General features: G+C 41.7%; 1 long non-coding RNA gene across 1 annotated transcript; it reads left to right on the forward strand.

Annotated features, from left to right (window-relative positions):
* The first annotated feature begins 1184 nt into the window (after positions 1–1184).
* Positions 1185–1640, forward strand: LOC148792115 (uncharacterized). Its single transcript, XR_016085540.1, has 2 exons — positions 1185–1320; positions 1505–1640. It is a non-coding gene; the product is annotated as an uncharacterized LOC148792115 (long non-coding RNA).
* Positions 1641–15194: the final 13554 nt, after the last annotated feature.

Genomic DNA, 15194 nt, shown 5'->3' on the forward strand with positions numbered 1-15194 from the left:
TTTATCTGTGTATTTCATTGTTTTTTTTTTCCTGCAATTATAAAAATGCCATTAGCCAATGTTGGTCCCATATATCTGGGGTCTTGGGAGGGGTGGATTGGTTATGGATCTAAACTTTGTTTTTTTTTTTCTCTGTTACTTTTTTCTTCTTGCGCAAAGTGGCCTCTCAGACTAGAACCCACATTCTTTGATGTATCCATGATAAATTAATACTGGAATACCAACCTTTTGGCTGTTTTATGCTTTCATTCTTTGTCATCTTTCATTTTATTTTCAGCCATTATTTTCTTGATGAGTTTGCTCCATGATTTTTCTGTTTGTTTTTATCACGTAAACATTGTGAAACAGACTTTTTGTCTGTCTCATACTTTTCCAGATGATCTCTCTCTCTCTCTCTCTCTCTCTCTCTCTCTCGTCCACATAGACAAGTCAGATCAATCTACTTGCTTTTTTTTTTTCATCACCATCTCTTGGAGCTAATTCTGGATAGTCTAGTCCACTAATTTTTGATGTCTTTCCTAGTTTTGGCACTCGTCAATCTGAATTCCTCACTTCATTATCCTTATTCCATGTACACATGCATTACTTTGGCATGTTGTCCATTTTTCTTATTTATTTGTGAATATATTGTTGTACAAAATAATCCTATTTCACATAACACTAATTATGTTTTACATGAGTATCCAAGACCATTGATTTTTCTTTTTCTTTGTTTTTTTTGACCTAGAGCACAATGAATATAGTCCTTGAGTGTTCTCATACACAGCGCCAAGTTCAGTTATTGCAGATATTTCTTCCACATTCTTATGTAGTGATCTTGTCAAATTTCTCCAGTGGTTATTTTAATCTTTGATGCAATAGCACAAATAGGATTTCTTGGTAAAAGATCTTTTGCTCATGATCTTTTGCATGAAGAAATACAAGAGACCTTCTGAAGGGCATCTTGCCCATAGAACAGAGCTTACAGATGGAATGGGCAAGGGGAAAAACATCATGTCCAGAAATGAATACATATGCTACTAATGTTTTATGTCATGACTCAGGAGTACTAGTGTTGTACTTATTGAATGTATCGTGAATGATGCGTGTGGGTGCATTTACCTGTTCACAGGCCAGGCTTCGGGCCCAATTTTACACCGTCTTGGGCCCCGGCTTTGGACTGGATCCATTAGAATTTGGCAAAAGTCAAGCCTGAGCCCGGCCCATGAATATGTGAGTGTGCATTGTCCTCTAGGATGGATGGATCTCTTACCTGACTTATTTCGTTCATTTGATTGTAGGATGGTTTTTGTTCTGCTGGCTGATACCTTTCCACAAAATGTATGCTTACACCTTGCATCCCACCACTATTTTTCTACTTGTTTTATGTACTTTAAATTTTAAGAGTCCAAATCATTGAGAAATGTGGACTTGTATTCTTCTCACGGATAATTCTAGGGCCATCTTCATTGCCGAAATTGGATCCACCCTCTCAAACTTTATTACTTCATCTCATCTTATACAGAGAAACAGAAGGTTGGGACTGAATTGATGTGAAATCGGGAAAATTTAGCTACTGAATTGATGTGAACTTGGACCCATCCTCTCAAATTGTACATATTTGCATGAAGAATTTAGCTACTAAAGTCCAGTGTAGAAAATGGCACTGTAGAAAGCTTTCTTTCCCATGTTCTTCCTCTAACAATCTCTTCATTTTCGGATTCTCACTGAATTTGAAGTAGTTTGTGTACCTTATTGGCAATCTGAAGAGTCCACTGCCCTCAGAAATCTCTGATGCCAAAGAATATCCACTGAAAATGTTGAAACCATTAATTTGTTGAACTTGATCTTTCAAAATTTCATCATCCGGATCAGAGATTGGACTGTATTGGGCATTCTATCTACATTCTCTAATATATTCCGAGATGATGCAAGATGGTGACTCCCCAAAATTGGATTAGGGATGGACTGAGCAAGAAAAATTCAAAGTATTTAGATTCAATCACTCAATGTGGATATTTTTCTTAAAAAATTTCCCTTGTTGTTAGGTGCAGTGGAACGGTGGACGTTCAATCCTGAAACCCAAAGGGAAACGAAACTAGGTATGCTCCATATCAATGCACTGAAGACTTGAGCCAGGAATGGTTGTGGGAGTGTTTCAATTCTTTATCTCAAGCATCCAGTTTACGTACTTGACGTTGACAATAGGGGTGTCAATGGACCAGTTTTGGGTTAGACTCCATCCAGGTTAAGATCAATTTGGGTGAATTGGATGGACCAATAAGACAATTGGACCAGTTTAGATTTAATGGTCCAAAGTATTCAATTGGACCTGGTCCATCTGTAATGGATTTATATTGTATTGGGTTGGATTGAACAAATATCTAGTCTATTGCCAGAAGATAAGAATATAGGTGTTAATGGATCAGGTTTGGGTTGGAACCAATCTAAGTTAAAACCAATTTAAACAGATTGGACAGTTTCATCATTGAATTGGATTGTTTCAAAATGGTCCAAAGTATTCATCAGATTGGACCAGGTTGATCTTTAATGGACTTATATTGGACCGGATTCGATTGAAGGTCTAATTGACACTTTGGGCTCTAAAAGTTCAAAGTAATAAACGAGATTAGTGTTGGAAAAGGGGGTCACTAGAACTTGGAGGAGAAACTCTGAGGCGCGTCTGAAGACATTGTCTTTAAAACGTTATTTTCCCCCACTTAGTTCCATTGAATTTGTTGTGGGGTTACAGGCAAATCCGTTCTCAGGATACAGCAGAGCCTTGGGCGAGAATCTGCAACCAACAAAGTTGAAGAGTCTCTAAAGAAACCTTTTGTGAGACAGTAACAGACTAGACTGAGAGAGACATGAGTGATTTCGAAAACTTGTGTGTGTAAATGCTTGACACGCTCCTTAAATAATTTCTGAAGAGTTATGGAGCAGAGAAATGTGCTGGTTCAGAAAAGGCTTATTGAACAGTCACAATGTTTAAAAAGGTAATTAACAGTAAATGACTGTTAACTTTGAATTGTGCCTCTTAATCACACCTGATCGAATTGTGGCTGTTGAAAACATCTACGGTCAGCTTCACACTAAAAGTCAAAACTGCTCTTTGCGTTGCACCTCATTGTGCCGCACACACATGTGCACACATTACATGGTAGCAAGCCTCCATATTCTCCTATTTAAATACTTAAAAGAAGTCTGGTAATTTTTCAATGTGGGATAAGTTAAAATTGGTTTTAGTAAGAGTAAAAAGCTATTTTTCAAGACATGTATGCTGATGTATTTTTTATGTAATTGATCAGTCAAACCCTATTGGATTTAATCTCTAATGAAATTAAAATCCAACAATTAGTAAAAAAGAAAAGCAAATTCTGTTAAATTTCATTTTAAGTGTACAGGTTTACAAATCAGGAAAGAGTCATCGTCGTAAGTTGCCTTCGTATCAGAATTGATGACATCCTTGATTTTCTCAGGGACTTCGTCTTGGATGGGGATTCTTATGGATAGATCAAGGCGAGGTTTCAGCTCTCATTTCTGGCATTTTGGAGAGTCGCCTAGTTCCTTGATTCATCATCACCGAAGTACTGCTCCATGTTCAACTTCTTAAACTACTATCACATCCATGGAAGCAACAAGAAATGGCACAAAATGTTTACTCGATCCATGCCTAGTTGCACCTAACACGTCTTTGGTCGTGTGACTCTGAGTTGTCCAGTCTCGTCTCATTTCGTTCTTTCCACTCGCCAACCTATTACTTATGTGTCAATCTCCATTCTCTCCCCTGTGAAACTTGTTCACCCATGTAGATTTCTAGTTATGATTCGAAGAGTTTAGTTAGTAAGATGGCTGGCTATAAACAAGTTATGATTTCTTTGTCCACAGTTTGTGCACACAGTGCCATCTCTGCATGGCATACATGATGCTTGCAGTTGAAGGTGAAGGTGTCCCATGAAGGAAATTAGCACGAAAATGGACAAGAACAAGATGGGGAGGCCTGATCTCGACTTCTTTGAGCTATTTTTAGTGTTTTTTTTTTTCCAGATCTCAGACTGCAGTTTTCTGGTATCCTGATATCTGTGATGGGGATTGTTGTATCATGGTTTCAATCTCAGTGAAAGGCAAAGAATCTGAAGATGGGTATGTAAATATCACCAACAGATCATAGATTGAGTTCATTTTTTCGCAACAGTTTCAGTAGTATCATGGTATGGTTGATCTTGGACTCTCAGTGGCGTTGCTTGGTCAGTTGGACTGCTATATTTGTTGCCAAAAATGATGAATGATTTTGGATCGAGGTGCTTCTGTCTGACAACCCAGATGGGATTTTTCCTCATCATGCCATGGGTGGCTCCAAACCCATCGCCAAGAATCCCTGACATCCATACATGGTTAGAGGCAGTCTCCTGATTTCTCATAGATCAGGGTTACAGGGAAAAATGAAAAATTAATTACCAGTTCGTTGCTGGTGTTGTTAGTAAATAGTAGCGCCTGAAGAAGGTTACGGAGGCTACACCAAGTTCATATGACCGAATGAGAACGGTCTGTCCGTATCTAACCCCACCTCTTCGATGATCAGTCTCGGGCACAGATGTAGCGGATGCACCTTTGACGATTTGGGTGCATATGTCAATCTTGGCTGTGGACATAGTAGGGAGGATCCGATTTCTTTTGGAGTTAAAAAGGCATTGTTCATTAAAGGCCCCGATTGTTTTTTGGGAAGTTAATTATCGGGGTATATGCATTTCCCTTGGTAAATGTTTTTTCATGTATAAGTGTATTTATTCCATTTTTTTTTAGGTAAATAATATAATGACCATTTTAGTCATAAAATATTATTATTGAAAGAGACAATTTTGTCCCATCTATGTATTGTCAAATTTTCCTCTGGTGGAAAAGCTATTTATCCACTTGGGACTTGAGAAATGATATTAATTATTGGTAAAATGAATTTTTCATAGGTCTCACATAAATCTGAAAAAAAAAGAACATGGGTATCTCGATTAATAGGAACCAAAATTCCATTGACTGACTTCCCCCCTCTCAAACTCAAAAAAAAAAAAAAAATGAACTGAGTCTTAAATGGTAAAATCATTTATTTGAATAAATGTGATAAGGTAAATGTTTCGCAAATAACTTATAAACACTTGCTGCAGGCTGTTTAGATATTAAATTACTTCCATTCTTGGATTCTACGCTCTAGGTTTTTTTTTTTTTTTTTTTGTTAGAGGCACTCTCAAAGGGATTTCTTTGGGGGTGGCTAATCCTGAAGGGAGCCGCCCATGTGGGTTCTCCTTCCCCTTTCTCTGCATCCTCCCTTTCTCTCTGTTTTGAGAGAGCCTTCCTCTTGAGTTTTCTAGAGGATCCCTCTTGAGTTGCTCAATGTTTTGTTTCTCTGTTCGTGGTTTGAATCTATTCGCGGTTCTCGTTCAAGTTCATTGTTCGCTGGCAAAGGCAGTCTTTTGGTTTCCTCCTCTGTCAGTTCGCGGATCTCTGGCAGTTACTGTTCATGGTGAGTTCCGTTCATGGTTCTCCGGTTGACATTGTTCATGGTGAGATCTGTTCGCTATTTTTTGGCGATGACAATCTTTTGGAATCATCATCTGTCAATTTCGTTCGTCGTCTGTGGTGGATTGGAGATGTGCTTGTTTTCCACTCTTCTGTTAGCGATTTGACTTCACTGTTTCTCGATTGTAGAAGATCTTTTGATTCTCCTTCATCCATTGTTATTTTGTTCTCTTGAGAAATTGTTTTTGGGTTTTTTGATTGGCCTTGTCGGCTTTTTTTGTATCAATTTCTTGATTGAATGAAATATGATGCCTTATGGCGATTCAAAAAAAAAAAAAAAGTATAATCACTTGCTTAGATAAATGCACTTGTCAATTTTTTTTAAGTAACATTATACAATAACTGTTTTATCTATAAAAGTGCATATTAGCAATTTTTTGCAAGGGATGAAAAAGTTATTTATCCAAGTCTTCTATTCTTTTCCACTGGACTCATTAACAGACCCCTGGATATCTTGACAACAAAAGTTGGGATGGTCCATAAGGGCTCTACGTATTGGACATTTTTTTTCTTGGCAGACTAGGCATTGGGCATTCATGTCTTATCTGTTTACATGTTTTCATGTGATAATTTCCCTCTCATTCTCTATTTATCTATCTATATAAGTTCGAGTAATTTATAAAAGAACTATTAAGAGGACAAAAGAATTTTTTAGGGCCTCGGCCCAAGGACAAGTTAGCTTTTTTGTTATTTCAGCGTCTTAATCCGAAATATTCGGAGATCAGATATCATGTGAAGAATAGTAGAGAAAATAATAGAAAATCATAATATGAATATGATTTGGAAAATTAATTCACTAATATCAAGGGAGTTGCAATAAACATACAAATTTTTATCCATGATTTGAAATTATGCTTGATACAAAATTTGTTTGTTTGTTTTTTTTTTTTTGTCTCATTTACACTCGTTAATAATACAAATCTTGCATCCCAAAAATTCATGCAAATTTGCACCACCTTCCTCTTACATCAATTCTCTTTCATATATATGAAATTAGGAATCACATTATTTTATTTCTCAAAAATAAATAAGAGAAAATCAAATATGAAGTAAAAAGTACAAATGTAGATCAGGTAGGAGTGGATCCATATTTGATTAGACCATTCTAGACCTGGGTCGGCCCAGATGGTTAGACCATTTGACCCGCCAGCCAGTCCCAAAATTTGAGACAAACAGTTGTCTAGACTCGTTGATTTGGAGAAGACCTTCATAAATAACGTTTAAAGTTGGTGGATATTATAGTAGAAATATTCATTCATTATTTAATGGATGCTAGTTTGTACTTTTTGTTTTTTCAAGCTATTTCTTTTCTGGGTCAGACCATTTAAATTTTGACAAAAACAAAGTAATAACGACGATGGATGTATACATTTGTTTTTGTGGATTCCAATACAATACATATGTAGATATACGTATAGGATTTGTAATTAAGGATTCTTGACTTCTCCCTTTCGTTCAATGGTCTATACATATGTAGTATTTTAGCCAATGTTTCTACGTAATTAAATTTAAAAAAAAATGTATATGAAGTTAATTGAAAATGAAGAAAAATAGGGCGATGCATGGCTCAACTAATATCGTAATTAAATGGTGAATTATGGGAAACCAAATTAATAAGATACCCAGCCTATGCCTATTGCCTATACTTGGAGAGTTGGAGGTAGTTTATATCTGGAATTAGGGATCTGTCATTAATGGTCCGGGTCAACTCATCGACACCACAGTAGTTAGACTTATATACCCGACCCTATTACATAGCTTCTCTTTGCATTCCATTTATTTGTGAAGTATTTATAGGGTCAATTACAAACGTGTCCAATGGGCGGGGCTACCTAATTAATACTGGTTTTTTACATGATGGCTGAAGACCGGAACTAATCATGACTTAATATGAGTGTTAGTTGCTGTTAAATATGAGGACGAGAGCAATAAGGAGATTTCTCTAGAATCCGAAGCCGATAGGTCCAATTTATAAATAAGAGAAGAGTATATGTCATAGGCCCTAGCGGTAGAGACTCCGATGGTCAAGTTAGTCGAATGTTTAAGAGGGGTCGGACCAGGCAAGGGACAAGGGCTCAGAGCTTAGCCCTTAATAGCCAAGAGTGATTCTGTTGAGATTCTGAATATATGTCCTTACCTTGAGATGAGTACCCCCTTTTATAGCTGACCTTGCGTTAGGAGTGATTGGAAGCAGTTAGTGATGTGCAACCAGGATTTGATCTGGCCGATGCCATGTGGCGCGATCTGAGGCCCGCCAAGTATCCCTACATCACTTGCCCCCCATTCTCGAGGTTGTAGTGGTTGAGGTCAGATGGCGTGTTGAGCGGAGACCTTGGCTTCAGCCAAAGAGAGTACCATGGAGTTAAGTGGAGGCGTTGACCTCAGTTGTAGAGGACTCTTCTTGGTGACTATGTGGTGACTGCTTCCTTGTTTGCTCCCCACCTCAGTGGAGGATCGTTATGGGCCGAGAACATGTGATCGTGGCTGGCACGGGTGTGGAACGTCTGTGTTCATCGGTCATGCCCCGTACGGGTGTCAACATCATCCAATGCAAGTCCGTACATGGGACGAGTGTCAATGTTGACCAGTCGAGGGCGTGCATGAAACAGTGTAGAGGGGTGTCCGGTTTTGGTTGCTCTTGATTTGGAGCTAACAGGCAAACTGACTCATTCCTTTAGCGTCGTTTCGTCTTCCCGAGGCTGTATGTTTTCCTTTAAATAAGGATGCTGGTTGAGCAAGTCTTCACCATTTGCTTGAACTTTGAGTCTTCACCTGTGATCGCAGAGACCTCGGCTACCAACCAACCGATTCCCTAAGTCTTCTTTGCTCAAACAAACAATAGGTAAAGGACTCCCATCTTCAACATGTTGGCCTTAGACTCTAGATCTAAGTGCTATGAACTCCTCGATTGGAGTGACTCTAGCAACTCTTCTTCCACCTCGACTAGTAGTGGGAGTGATAGTAGTGATTTCGAGAGCTCCCCTCGGGTGTCTAGCGTCCAAGTATTGAGGCGTAAATTCTCCTGATGAAAGTACTGGCTCCATGAGGTCGAGGGTTGATGCCATAGGGAATGCCCCTGTGCTTCCTGAAGTGGTGGAGCCGGAAGAGGCTGAAGAACCTACACTCGAGGAACAGGTCGAGGCCAAACCCCAAGGCGTGACGTTGATGCGTCATCCCACTCCAACTTCGGTAGTGAGTTCGGCAAACAACAAGTAAGGGCTCTGTCTAAGATGTATTATATCCCAGGGGGCTATAGGGTTAGAGTCCCCTGCATAGGTGACTGGCCATGGTAGCATTTCGACCTTCATTTTCCCTTGCCTCCTCTTGTGCCCGAAATCCTCAACTATTACAACATTTCCCTCAGCCAGTTTACTCCAAACGCCATTAGGACCATAGTGGTCATGTTGGTGATGGCTTGCCTCCGAGATGTATCTGTGACCTTGAAAGTCTTCCGGGGTCTGTTTGCATAAGCATCCTGAAGGGGAAGCTTCTATCCACAGTAGGAAGAAGAAGTTTTTCTTCATTAGCTGCCCACAAGGGTGGTCCTTCCAGTCTGACGAGGGAACTCTAGACTCGACGATCGAGAGGATCAGGCCATACATTAGTGAGGAGTCAATCGTGATGAATCGTTTTCGGCTGACTGGGATGACTCATGTCGGGCCCTTAGTGGCGAAGGAGGCCTTGGTGTTAGCTGTTGGCTTTAGTCCTACCCCCCTTGGTATGGACACTCTTGTTGTTGGCTAGTTGTGTTACTTGCTTAATGTTCATTCTGTTTCTTCTAACATTGGTCATCTTTCTTGGTTGTAGAGATGAACATCGGCTTGAAGGAGAAACTTCTGCAAGTAGCGGTGGCCAAGTCTAGGAAGGACCCAACCGAGGGGCCTTCATGGAGGCCAAGTGAGAGGGAACTGCCTCGGGAAAAGGGGATTGTCGAGGCCGAGAAGAGGAAGGTGGCTACACCAACGCTGGCGTTCTTCCCTGACTTTGACGTCAGTCAGCTGGGTCCTTGCCTTTCGAGCCAGTAGGAAGCTGAGATGGCGGGCGCGACCGAAGGCCAAGACGGCATTGAACAGCCCACGTAGTAGGAGGCGGTGGCCGACAAGCATGCTGACATTGAGGCTGAGTGAGGATACTTGAGTACGGTCGAGGCTCCCTTAGGACAATTTTTATACTTCTTTTGCTTTTGCTTTGACATACATTTGTAAGGGTCTCGGCCTCCCCCATAAGTGGCCTCTTTTTGTAAAGAAAATTGAGTGAACATATTGAATATACAAACCATTTGGCTATATTGAGTTTTTTGTCAAAATTGTATTGTTGTCTTTCTTTTTCTTTTCTTTCATGCAAGGGGCCAATGCCTCCCTCGAAGGGGCATATTTTGCAAAGAAACTCATAACTCCTGACTTAGTTATTCGCGAAGGCGTTTCTCCTTAAGGTTGTTAAGCTGAGGCTGACCCTTGTTGTCAAGGTCTTGGGACCCTCTTCCTTAGCGAAAAGGTAGGGAGGCGATTGCCTTAGTCTGCTTGGCATATTCTTCCTTAGGGACTTAGAGACTGGACTCGTGTGTGGCCGAGGCCCAACGAATGGTGCGCGGCTGAGGTTGTGGAGTGCCTTTGCCTTGATGTAGTAGCGTCATTTATTTAGTGTGTTGTTTATCATGTTTTGTGTTAAGTAATGGACCGACATCAACTCTTTGGCCTACACAAAGACTCGCTTCTTTTGAGGGTCTTTGAGGCCGAGGCTGGTGTCATAGGCTGCTCATTAACAATGGCCGAGGTCCCGAAAGTTCTTGGCTTAGCTAAAAAAGGCAACTAGCCGTATGACTCTCCAAGAGTCATGTGCCTTGGGTTGATGTCCAATCCGAGTGTATAGCCTTAATGAAGGTTGTGTGCTATGGCTGGTGGTTTGGCCGAGGGGTCCTGGTGATTGAATAAAACGAGAACCCTTACACTAAGGAGCATCAAGCTGAGGTGAGAGGAACTTGTACACTTTATTCACAAAATTTCCACTAGCCATATTTACATTAATGATAATACATCCGAATGTCCTCAGAGATCCAAGTGTGTAGTACTGGTCTTCCACTCATGAACAGAGTCTAGGTAAGATGATGCCTCATCCTCTCTAGGGGTCTGTCCAAAGGTCCGACTGAAAGTGCATTCGATCAGGGAGTCCGCCGACATTGCTGCTTTTATTGCGGGCTTAGCCCAACTTATACCATCTTCTCAGGCTTGACCTCGACTTACTGGTTCGTCCTTGAGGTTGAGCCCTTCCAGTGGTAAGGCTTCTTAGTTCTTGCCTTTTAGTGCTGCAACGTAGCACTGTCTGGCAACTTGTTGGTTTCCCCAGATTACTCCCATGCCATGCTCAGTGGGGAATTTCATGGCGAGGTGATAGGACGAGATGGCTGCCTTGAGTGCATGAAGGGTCGGCCTCCCTATGATGGCATTATATGGGGAGCCTATCTTCACGACCAAGATTTTGGTCATCTAGGTGACTTGCCGAGGCTCGGTCCCTATTGTGACTAGTAGGGTTATCTTCCCTTCAGGCTTGATGACTGCTTCGGAGAACCCGACTAGTGGCATGTCCATAGGTTGTAGCCAATCTACATTAGTTGCATCTTCTCATATGTGTCGTAGAACAAAATGTCAATTGAGGAGCCACTATCCACGAGGATTCTCTTCACCATGTAGTTGGCGATAGTCATAGACACCACCATCGTATCATCATGGGGCAATGAGACCCCTTGCAAGTCATCGTTGGAGAAGGAGATGGTGTCTTCCGGCCTCGGCCTTTTGGGTGTTGGGCTCTAGACGTTGTATTGCTTGGCGTATGCCTTCTAGGGCGAGGCGGATATTCCACCCAAGGCTGAGCCCCTAGCGTTGACTTCAATAACTTCAGTTAAGGGGTGATGGGTGTGGGGCTCGACCTGTTGCTACTGCTATGAGGACGAGTAGGGGTGATCATTTCAGCCTCGGCTCGGGCCCGGGCCCACATCAAGCCCGCAATCCTTCAGGCCGGGCTTGGGCTTAATACTTCAAGCCCAACCCGGCCCACATGTATTTAAACTTACAATTTTGTGTATAATGTATACATATGTATACATGTTATTTTACATTATATTATATATTTTATATATATATTATAACATGACATGTATAATTTATAATATATGTAATATTTTATATTATATAATGTATAAAATAAGTTTATATGCATATTATGTCATTTAATATATAGATATGTAATGTTTTATATATGACCGACATTGGCCTGGAATCAGGCCCAGGCTCGTATAGACCTGGGCTAGGTCTTATGTTTCAAGCCCGAAACCCCAGGTCGGGTTAGGCCCGGGCCTTAGCTATAACCCTTATCATGAGTGCAAAGCCTAGCCTGGGCCCGACCCATGATCACCCCTAAGGATGAGGAGTCAGCATTGCCCCCGATATACTCTTTTTGGTGGCCGTGACGGATGAGGGACTCGATATCATCCTGAAGTTCGTAGCAGTCCTTGGTGTTGTGGTTGGTGCCGCGGTGGTACTTGTAGTACTTTTTGGGATTACCTCTTGTAGGGTTCATTTTCAGCTTGGCCGGCCACTTCATGTATTCCTCCTTCCTTACCTACATTAGTATATGTGTTCGGGTGGAGTTCGGTAGAGTATATTTATTGAAAGAAGGGACCGACAACTTTTTCTCACTGTCTTTGTTGGTGTTGTTGTTGCCGTGGCCATCCCTTTTCTTCTTCTTCTTGTTGGGGGCCCCTCAACTGGGCTCGACTTCTGGTTCCTAGAGGCGTTTGTTTGCTTTGGCCTCCTTGGCGACGATATATTTTTGGACAATTTTCAAGAACATGACCTTGTTCTTAGGCGGAGTCTTGGAGATGGACCAGCTGAGGGGTCCGGGCTGGAGGCTGCTGATGGCCACATGCATAGAGACTGAGGGGTCAAGATCCCTTACTTCGAGCTCTTCTTTGTTGAATTGGTCCATGTATGCCTGAAGGCTTACCACGCATTTCTACTTGATGGACATTAGGGAAATGACATTCTTCTAGCACCATCGACTGCTGATGAAGTGAGTGAGGAAGAGATCTACAAACTAGTCCCAAGAGGTGACGGACTGAGGGTGGAGCGTAGAGAACCATCTGCGTGCTGCTCCCTTGAAGGTGGCTTGGAAGGCTCGGCACATTAAGGCATCATAGTACCCATAAAGGAGCATGAGGGCTCTGAAGCTTTCTATTGGTCATCTGGATCTATGCTCCCAGCGTAGGTCTCTAGGGTGGGAGCCTTGAAATTATGTGGGAGCAGCTCCGAGGTGATGGAGTCATGAAGGCCTTCATCTGGGTAGATGAGAGGTTCTAATTGGTGGAGGCATCACCTCGGTCCTCCTTCACTTACTAGATTTGATCTTGGATGGCTCCTATCCACACTTGAAGATCACCAAGACATCGGTTAATTGGGGCCTTAACCTCGTCCATGTTTTCTTTCATGTGGTATGGGTTGTCCCTATTCCCAAAGTGCTCGAATGCTGGTACATCCTAAGACTTGCGAGCTCAATGATTGTTGAGAAGACCGTGAAGGTCAGATACTGGTGGGGGAGAGGTGTAGTGTCGGTTTCCAGCCCTCGGAGGAGGACTGTGGTGGTTGGAGCACCCGCTGTTGTCCTGGTTGCTTTCTGTGCGGTGATGGTGCCAATCGTGGTCCCTATGGTTGTCGTGGGACCCTACGGGTTTACCTCTTCGGTTGGGAAACCAAGAGGACTTTGACGGGGGTTTGCTGGCCTATCGACTAATGTTGTTGGATGTTGAGGGGTTGGCCTTCCCCTAGCCAAGCGAGCGCTGGCCCGGTGGTGCATGGGTGGATTGTCCACTATATTGCCCCTGGCTTTTGACAGGGCAGCCACCCTACGGGCAACCTCCTGTTGGACGCACCACATCATCCAATCGTTGTGCTAGGTTGTCCAACCTATGTAGGACTAGCTTGAATTGGTCCATCGTGCCGAGGTTCTGAGTATTGTCTTATTTATTAGCCATGTTGGAAACTTGATAGATTAAGTTAGATTGTTTTTTAGAGGGAAAGTCTTGAAAACATTCCCATAGACTGCGCCAATTGTTGTTGCCAAATATGAGGCCGAGGGCAACAAGGAGATTTTATTGGCATTCAAGGCTGGCATGTCCGATTTGTAAATAAGAGAAGAGTACATGTTAGAGGCCCGGGTGTTATCCCAGGGGCGAAGACTCTAACGGTCAAGTTAGCCGAGTGTTTAAGAAGGATTGGACCAGACAAGAGACGGAGGATTATAACTTAGTCCTTAATAGCCAAGAATGATTCTCTTGGGATTCTGAATATATGTCCTTACCTTGAGATGAATACCCCCTTTTATAACTAATTTTGTCTTAGAAATGATTAGAAGCAGTTGGTGATATGCGGCCAGGATTTAATCTGGCCAATGCCACATGGCACGACCCAAGGCCCATCAAGTATCCCTACATCAAGCGCAATACTTAAAAACCATGCATATAGTATCGATCCGAGTTAATAACAAGTCTCCCCTAACTGGAACCATTAAAATTAAAGCTAACCCTACCTGGAAGCATCCATCTTAAACCCCAGACCCACCTAGTATTATTGGTACACTTATTAACCTGTTGAGAACTTGAGATCACCTCCAACTGATTGCCAAGCCATAAAAGCTGTGGGCATCCTGTTGCTTGAGAGCTTGTAGACGTAGAGTGATTACTGATTTTAGCAGCCATCTAATTATTATTAAATATCCAAACTATTATTGTTCTTATCATTGAGTTTTAGTGTCTTCTACTTGTTGTCACTACATGGATTAGTTATTAGAAAAAGCTTTTAGATGCCTCTCCTCATCAGTTTAATTTCATATATATGATGACAGATAGAGGATTGGTGGCCACCATCTAATTAATTTATTAGAATAGGTCTTAACTAAAAGTCTAATTATAATCACACCTAGTGAAAGCATTAACTAAAGATATTAATTAACACTTAATTATGCTATTTTAAATTATTTTTGAAGCTCTCTAACAATATCTTTGCCACCACCTAATAGATTCTGGTCTTTCATCTTTGTATATTTTTTTAAAATAATGTATATATGCTTAATTGGAATCATTTGATGATCATGTTGACCTTTTTGTGTGGAGGCCACCCCTTCTTTATAGTGTGGGACCTACTGAATGGTGGGGTCTAGATCCTCCCTGCGTTAAGTCGATAAGGGGTCCCACTGCAAAACTGACCATTAAAATAGGAAAATTCTTTCTTCTCCAAATTGTTTTGGGCCCCATCTCGGGGCCTCGGGGGACATGGTGCATGTTCAAAGGACAGGGAAATCAACTCGACCAATTCGACATTGACCCATTTCCCAGTCTTTCCTGATCGTCTAAATATATGCCATGTGGAGAGATGTGGGGCCCCCGGATTCTTCAGACTCTACCTTGGGTAAAACAATTGTAAAATTAAGTTTTCTATCATCCCAATATATGTCAAGTTGCAGCCAAACCCTAGGTAACTGATTTGGCCGGTTGAACTGAAAAGGCACAAAAGAATGGTGTATGACTATGGCCTTCGGTTGGTTCATCACAGATCTTCTTATGTTACAATTAATTAACTACCTTCTGATTTCAGGTG

Source organism: Nelumbo nucifera, chromosome 4, assembly GCF_055504915.1.
Source record: "Nelumbo nucifera cultivar China Antique chromosome 4, China Antique-T2T, whole genome shotgun sequence".
Lineage (NCBI taxonomy): Eukaryota > Viridiplantae > Streptophyta > Magnoliopsida > Proteales > Nelumbonaceae > Nelumbo > Nelumbo nucifera.